The sequence below is a fragment of the Trichechus manatus genome, unplaced genomic scaffold (assembly GCF_000243295.1).
Source record: "Trichechus manatus latirostris isolate Lorelei unplaced genomic scaffold, TriManLat1.0 scaffold00028, whole genome shotgun sequence".
Classification (NCBI taxonomy): domain Eukaryota; kingdom Metazoa; phylum Chordata; class Mammalia; order Sirenia; family Trichechidae; genus Trichechus; species Trichechus manatus.
In genome coordinates, this window is record NW_004443964.1 from 19,655,720 (window position 1) to 19,664,470 (window position 8,751).

The following is an 8,751-nucleotide window of genomic DNA, read 5'->3' on the forward strand; positions in this document are numbered from 1 at the left end:
TCAATAGTTTATGGATTCCTTAGTATTTTTTTCATATACAAGATCATGTCATTTGCAAAGAGATAGTTTTACTTCTTCCTTTCCAGTCTGAATGCTTTTTATTTCTTTTTCTAACTGTTCTGGCTAGAATCTCCAGTACAGTGTTGAATAGAAGTGGTAAGAATATACATCCCTGTTTTATTTCTGATCTTATGGAGAAAGCGTTCGGACTTTTCCCGTTAAGTGTGATGTTAGCTGTGGGGGTTTTTGTAGACACCTTTTGATTGAGAAAGTACCTTTCTATTCCTAGTGTGTTGAATGCTTTTATCATAAGGGGTGTTGGATTTTGTCAAATGCTTTTTCTCCATCTATTGAGATGATTATGTGGTTTTTATCCTTTATTAATAATGTATATTACATTAATTGATTTTTGGATGTTAAACCAACTTGAATTCCTGGGATAAATCACTTGGGTAGTGGTTTATAATCCTTTTTATATGCTGCTGGATTCATTTTGCTATATATTTTACATCTGTATTCACAAGGTATATTAGTCTGTAGTGTTCTTCCCTCGTGACATCTTTGGTTTTGATGTCAGTGTAATACTGACCTCATAGAATGAGTTGAGAAGTATTCTTAGCATCATCTTGGAAATAATTTTGGTTTAACTTTGAACATTCATTTAGCAATAGTAAACTCTAATTGCCTAATTATTGAATGAAGATAGTAGTTAAAGGTATAAATAATATTTACAAAATGATTTATTATTGAACTTGTGGCAGTCAGAAGAGAACTAGAAGCCTTTCCACCCAGGGCAGTAGCAAATATTTGAGAATAAAAGGTGGATGCAGAATTAAATACAATTGTATTAGGTCACAAAATTTCCTCTTCTAGAACTTTTGCCTACCTTGAGGCATAGTTTCCAAGTCCAGCACTTTATTTATTTAAATATTTTATTGTGTTATTGGTGAAAGTTTACACAGGAAATAAGGTTCTCATTTAACAATTTCTGTACATACTGTTCAGTGACATTGATTATGTTTGTCACAATATATCAGCATTCTCGTTATTTCCATTGTGGTTGTTCTGTTTCCATTAATCTAGCTTCCATGTCCCCCCCTTGCCTTCTCATCTTTGGTATAGGGTAAATGTTAACCATTTGGTTTCATCTAGATGATTATTTTGAGGAGCACAGTACCATGGGTGATATTCTTTATGTGCCAACCTGTCATTTGGCTCAAAGGTGACCTCTGGGAGTGGTTCAAGATCCAAGTTTAAAGAGTATCTCAGGGCAGTAGCCTCAGGTGTTCATCTAATCTCTACCAGTTCAGTAAGTTTGGCCTTTTTTTAGGAATTTGAGCTTTCTACATTTCTCTCCCATTCTATTTGGGACCATTTATTGAGTTCCTGGTCAGAATGTTGGTAGTGGTAGCCAGACACCATCTAGTTCTTCTGGTCTCAAAGTAGGTGATGTCATTGTTAGTGTAGAGACTGTTGGTTCTGTAGACTAGTTTCTTCTTTGAGTCTTTGATTTCCTTTTTTCTCTTTGGCTCCGGACAAGTAGAGACCAATCGTTGTGTCTTGGATGGCCGCTTGCAAGCTTTTAAGACCCCAGTCCAAACTAGGATGTAGAACGTTGTCTTTATCCAAGTCCAGCACTTTAGATCCTTGCTTCTTACTTGGTTTCCTTAACCTCTTCTCAATTTTATTCTGGGGTACTTGCTGTGTTACCTCACTCTGGTTATGCCATAAATAACACCTAATTTTAGCATGCCTGGGGTGGTTTAGGCAAGCTTCAGAAAAAGGGCCAGAAGAGAGTGGAATTAGAAGCGTAAAGGTACTAAGATTTTGCTCATTGTACTCTTATCACTTTTTAACTTTGATTTTTAGCCATTTAAAACATCATTGACTAGAAGGGAATTTTTCTGGGCTACCACGTAGCTTTTGATGGTGACTGAGTATTTTTCCCAGAGTAGTGCAGTGTTTCACATCCAGTAGGCACTCAATAAATGTTTATGACTGAATGGGAATTAATGGTGGGGCTTTGAGGGGATGTCTAGTTTTATTGAAAAATCAAAAGAAAATCATTCAAGTCAGGAATACAAGTTGTACTGTAGTCATGTTAATAAATATTAGTATTTTAATGCTCTGGCCTACGGATTACCATCAGGGTCACATTTTGATATTGCCACCATTGATATTCTGGAATGTGAGTTGTTTTTTCCCCTGCATATAAAAAATTCTTCCTCTTCTTTTTAACACGGAAAATATAGTTTCATTTAGCTGTTTTATTTTTTTGGTTTTGCTGTGGAAGTTAGTTCATTTGGAACAAACTTAGTAAGACATATTTGTGTCTAAATTTGATTGTGGGAATTAATTTGAAATATGTTGAAAATACTGATTATTGAATTCTATTATTCTTGTCATTCTAATTCAGAAATGAAGAAAGATTGCTGTGGAGAAAATTATTTATGATTTCTTAGTAAATGAGTGACAGAGATAAGACAAGGACTTTAGCATTTCCTGAATTCCAGTCATGTTCTCAGTAGCTTATGGTCTGTTTTATAATATTGTATCCGTAACAGTTTATACGTTAGATGTTTTCAGGTTTCATTATCTGCATAAAGGGACTATGGATTTTTGGCCATGTGTATTTATCTATTAATGATTAAAACCAGTTTGTTTCTAACTTTTCCTGTAAAGTACATGCAGAGCCTGGGGTTGTCTGGAGCAGCTTGTCATCAGCACAGTATTTCTCTGAAGACTCCCTCTCTATCTTGAAACGATTTTGAGAATTTTGCATTTTGTTCTGTAATATATTATTTTAACAAAATGTCTCTGGTTTTACTACAGTCTTTTATTGACACTCCAGCAAGGTCTCTCCTGTTTATCCAGTGGCTTCGAGTACTGCCTTGTCCACAGCTGTATTGCTCCTGAGCGTACACAGAACCCAGGTCAAGAATCCAGGAGTTAATTGATTAAAAATTAAAGTTCCTTTCCAAGAATAGTGTGCCTATTCATTGGAAGAAACAGGTGTGCTATCTTCCAAAATCCCAAAGTTTCCTAAGCCATCAGAATAAGATTTCAGAAGTTGCATCATACGTTTGGACCCAGCAGCCTACTTAGTTTTTATGTCTTTTTCCTTGTGCACCTGTTGCCCCTTTTTTCTTCGAACGTTGTTTCTCTTGACTCTTTATTAGGCCCTCCCTCCACAACTTGGCTGTTCACAGCTGCCTTGAGGTTCTTCTGCATGTATATCTTTGCATTTCATTTGGAAAAGAAACCAGATAAATTTGGGGCAACTTCTGACATTTAAATCAATTATCTGATATAGTGTTTGGAATCTGTGCAGATTGTTTCATTTGCCATTGCCTCGTCTGCAGAATCAGTATATTATATCACTCCTTCTATTATGTTGGGTCAATGAACTTTTTATGGTTAATCACATATCCTGGTTATTAGAGAATTTTTTAATGTTCTGTGCTAAAGTTCAAAGCATTAGAATTAATTAAAATCCACCTAAATAGCGCAGGTTTTTTTTTTTTTAATTTGTTTAGTTTGACTCCTTGAGAAAGTTTATTAAAATATGTATGTAAAGTGCTGGTTAAACTGCATGTACTAGAAACCATTGTTTGTGTACCTACCTTCAAATCTGGGACTGCAGGAGAAAACCATCAATCTTGGATGTTAGATGAAAAGGATAGCTGATGGCCTCAGAGAACCTGACTTGTTCTTCAAGAAATACAGTTGTATTCAATTGAGTTTTAGTGCTATCTTCTGATATATCCCAAAATAGATTATTTCTAGGTTTACCAGTGCTTCAGGATTAACCTGTAACATTAGCTATTGTTTTCATATCAAACATAGTTAAATCATGAAGCTGCTTAAGATTTGTTTTTCTTCTCCATAAGTTATTGTATCATTTCTATGGTGAGATGGTAAGATAATATCTTTATGTAAATTCTGTAGTCTGTACCTCTAGTATGAGGAAGAAAATTACCTTGTTTTTAGGTGAGATTGAAACTAAGGTATACCATGCATTCTTATAATATTTCACCATTTACAGAACTTTTCCAAATGACTTTATGTTGTTAAATGTTACTGAAAGTTTGTTGCTACTGGATCCAGTATGTAAGAACTTACGATATTTTGGATCAATCGAGGCCTCCATTTATGGTAATGAAAAAAGTATTGGTTTCTGAGCATTATAGTCATGGTAATCTGTGTGAGAATTACAGTGAAACCTGTGAGAGCTGGAACTCGACGGGATTGCCTTGTTTTTCTGAGTCTTACAGCTTTTCAGCCTTTGACAGGGTATAGTCTTAACACTTTTCTTTCTATTGCTTGTTTTCGTGGAAAATATTTGCGTTTTCCTTCTCTGATAGGTTTCCGCCTTACACAGGTTCTGGCTTTCGCAGGTTTTACTTTATCTTTTATACTTGCATTTGGCCAAATACTGATATTTGTAAAACTGAAATAGCTAATATTATTTGGATTTAATACTTTTATCGTGTTTGCACTTCTCATTCATCAAGTGAGTAGCATGCTTCTGTTGGGAGGATATGGCTCTGGAAGGCAGTGGGAAAAGTGAGAATCGGAGACTGACCAGGATCCCAGCATGTTCTTCAGCTTTGAGACTTTGGGCTGTCTTATGGCCTCCTGTGGCCTCTTTTTCCCACTTAAGAAAATGTGGAGGTTGAACTAGATGTAGATGGCCTTTCATATTCTTTCTATGTCCAAAATTCTTTGATTTCAATTTCTTAGCTTTGGTTCAGTTTATTCTTTCTATTTAATATTTAGCTAGTTAAATACTAACATTGAGAGCATGCATCAGTTTCAGCTTAAAGATGTTTCTTTCATGATGTAATTTTAATGTTGTTTTTTAAATAGGTTAATATCCTCATTTCTGTGATATCTGGAATAGGGTCTTAATAGATGCTCACTAAGTTTTTGTTGAATAAATGAGTTCTAAACTTTTTTTTTTCCTGTTGTACATGGGGTCACTATGAGTCAGAACGGACCCGACGGCACTTAGCAGCAGTTTTTTTATGTGGCTTTAGACTTATGATTGTAAATAATCCTTCTTAGAATTGGAATATATTTTAAGAAACCTCAAAGTATATTTAGTATTATCTGAGTTTATGAATGGAAACGTTCTTTGCTGGAGTCTGTAGGTGGAGAAGGGTTGCGCACTGGTTAAGCGCTTGGCTCCTAACCAGAAGGTTGGCAGTTTGAACCCACTAGCTGCTCTGTGGGAGAAAGATGCGGCAGTCCGCTTTCGTAAAGATTTACAACCTTGGAAATCCTATGGGGCAGTTCTACTCTGTCCTGTAGGGTCGCTACGAATCGGAATTGACTTAACAGCAGTGGGTTTGGTTTCGGTAGATGGAGATGTGAAGTTTGGATTATGGAAGAGGTACTGATTTTTGTTTAATTTGTATTTTAACTTCTCAATTATAGAACTATGGAAAACAGTAACATTCATTAATAATAATAGTAATAATTGATAGTTAAATATATGAGACGGGTACTACTATTATCTCCACTTTAAAGAGTAGAAATTGAGACTTATAGATTAAGTACTTTGCCCAAAGTATTATAGTTGGTAATTTATGGAGTCGGGTTTCAAATCTAGGACTGCCCCTGGGTCACTAATTACCACATTATACCTTTTTTCATTTATTCAGCAAATTCTTATGAAGTTTCTGCTTTGTACCAGGCTATGGGCTAGTTCGCAGGGATCCTACAGTAAATAACAAAAATTAGGTCCCTGTGCTTTTGAGACATAAATGGCCTAGGCTTCAGGACTTTGTCCTGAGTTATATGACTTTTTTTTTTTAAAGTGCAAAAAAATTAAGTTACTCCTTGTCCTTTGAGATTAGTTTGGACATATGAGGTACTAAGCTTGTGATTGAATATTGTGCTTTGGAATTTCTTCTTGTCAGAGGTCTATGGTAGGAAAGTACTAGAGTACCCTTTTGGATTGTTTTTTGTTGTATAGATAAGAGTAATAGATCTGAAATTGAATAACCATAGTTCAGGGGCTTTCCGGCTGGCTTCTTAAGACTGGTATGTGAAACGACCTCAGAGGAATTACAGAGAGCATTTAACCAAGTTCAGCTTAATATAGTGCTAACTCTCTACATTATCCGTTAAGTGAAGTAAATAAGCGAACTCTACATTATCCGTGAGGTGAAGTAAATAAGCGATAAAAGCAGGGTAGTATAACATATTTTTATTGTTACATTGTTCTTATGTAGCTGGAACTCCAGAAGTTGGCAGATCTCAGAATTGGTTGATATAGTGGCTTAAGGACCACGATTCTTGACAGCTCTCCATTCTGCCCCCTTTGATGTTGGTTGCATCTTCAGGCTTGTTGCAAGGTGACTGTAACAGTTTGGGATGTTCCGTTTAGCACTGTCTGAAGGGAAGGGACTATTTCTTCCTCCAGCTTTTCTTAATGATTGAAAAAGCTTTTCTCACAGTTTTTGGAGGCTTCTCAGGGGGCTTCCACTCATTTCTCATTGGCCAGGTTCCATGCCCAACTCCAGTCATTCATTGGCATAGAGAATGGGTTAGGTAGGACTAATCAGTTAGGACAGAGTGGATATTGGGGAGTCAACCACAATGACCACTCCAGGAGTGATTTAAAAAGTGAGTGGTGTGTGTGTTTATAATCAGCCTTGACACCCTTTCTCTGGGGGACATTTTAAGAAAATGTATTCCTCTACTTAAGGATTTTATGTCCATAGTGGCTCACCTTTGAATGCTCTTTATTTGTAAAAATTGGTACCTAAGCAGAATGACACCTAGTTTGAGAAAAGAATATAAAACAGGTTGACTGATTTAAGTGCCATAAACACTGTGAACTTCTGACTCTTGAGCTAAGCAGTGAGAGAAAAGGAAGGTGGGAGTTTATTTTTTCCCCAAATGTATGGTTTTAAAATGAGCATTTTCCATCTTTCTTGTAATCCGTTAAAAAAACGTATTTAATAACCATGGTTATTTGGAGGGCCTAATTAAATCTAGTAGTTGAATTTTCAAGAGTTGGAGCAGTAGTAAGATTAATTATTTTGTGGTGTGTATCTTTGAACATAATATTTAAGTATACACTGGAAAGGGCTTTGCCTTATTTGGTGTTTTTCATTCTGCTGCTAATTTAGATTTCAGAATCCTCAGATTAGGGCTCTAGTTCGCCATCTATTGGTGCTGGAACTGTATTTAACACCTTCTGCTGTATTTTGTGGAATTACTGTTGATATGTGGTATTTTTTTAATCAACTAAAAAAATTTCCCCCAGGATTGTAAGCTAAAAATCCAAACTAAGGAGTTTTTTTGGATGTATATACAAATATGTGCACTTATTAGTTTATTCTTTGTATCATTTGATCCTGTGATTTTCTTAGCTGTCTGCTTTTGATATTTGAGAACCATGACTATGGGATTGTGATTTAAGAGTACAGATGGAAAGTCTCAGGAATACAGGTGCAGATGCAGTAGGTCCTAGTGAGATAGAGTAACTTTGTGGTCAGTCTGAAACTGTTCTGTAACGACAGTGAGGGTGTTTTAAACTAGCAGAAGTGATGTATACCACCGGATATCAGTTCTGGTAAGCCACAAGAAAGCATTGTGCATTTCCTCTCTACCTTTTTGGTAGTAGAGCATACCCTTCTCATCTGCCGAATTTGATGATTTGTTGGAACCGTCTCTCCGTTCCTCCCCCCAGTCATTTAAGCTAATATTTTCATAAATTCCTTTTTAAAATATCAAAGGACTAAACTCATCTTTGGGCAACTTTAATTTTAAAGGATTGTAGAGTTGTAATTTGTGTAAATGTGGCACTTTGCCTTACAGTCCTGAAATTTGTAAATCTAGAGAAGGTACCATTATTTTAAGACCTCTTTTGGGACAGGGATAAAGTACTGTACTAACAAACTGGTCATGAGCAATGATAAGGTGCCGCCAGTTTAAACCAACTCTGGCAGGAGAATGGAAAGTTTGCATTTTGTTGTGAGATTTGGGTTTCTTTGTGGAGTTCTTTGTTAAACTTTTAGCACAGCAGTGAACTTCCTTTTGGTGGCGGCAGGAAGCATAAATACTCATTGTGTAATGCCATTTGCGTTTTGGCGGATCTGCCAAGCCATGACACTCAAAACAAGCCTCGTGCTCTTTAATGAAAACTACAGTTCCCAGCGGGCCCGGCGCTGGTGGGCCATCACTTCCCCCCTCCCCCCCACCCTCGGCCGCCCCTTCCCGGGCTGGTCCGGCGCGGGCCTTGGTCCGCGCCTGCGCAGTGACGACGTGTTTTTTTTAATAACTCTGGCGGCTGCGAAGCGCGGCGCTGGGGCTAGTGCCCAGCCGTGCTGCAGGGTACAGAGGCTGGTTGCTTAGACAAAGAGCGGCAGAAACCGCTTCACTGGTCAGGGAGCTTCCTGCCCGATTCAGCGCACGTTTTGCCCCGGAATAGTGTGGCACCGACTGTATTCGCCTGTTTAATTCATAGTGCAAACAAGTTCCTCGCTCACGTCCTCTCGCTCCGCCGCGCCAGCCCGCCTAGCCCCTCATAGCCCGCGCGCGGCTCCGCCAGCCCCACCGCAGAGGGAATGTGACGGCCTCAGTGCCTCAGGTTAGCCTCACGTCGGCCAGAGCTAGGGCCCCACTCCCGCCTGCCGCAGTGCCGTGTGCCGTCCTGGCATGTCCCGGGAATAGCTAGGTCCCGGCGCCGCGGCCCGCGCACATGGAGGTGCAGGGACCACGACCGCAGCGAGGAGC

General features: G+C 38.2%; 1 protein-coding gene across 1 annotated transcript in view; it reads left to right on the plus strand.

Moving 5' to 3' along the window:
- Positions 1-8,751, plus strand: part of KANSL1 (KAT8 regulatory NSL complex subunit 1) — a 184,066-nt gene that overhangs the window by 19,682 nt on the left and 155,633 nt on the right. The window lies entirely within an intron of this gene.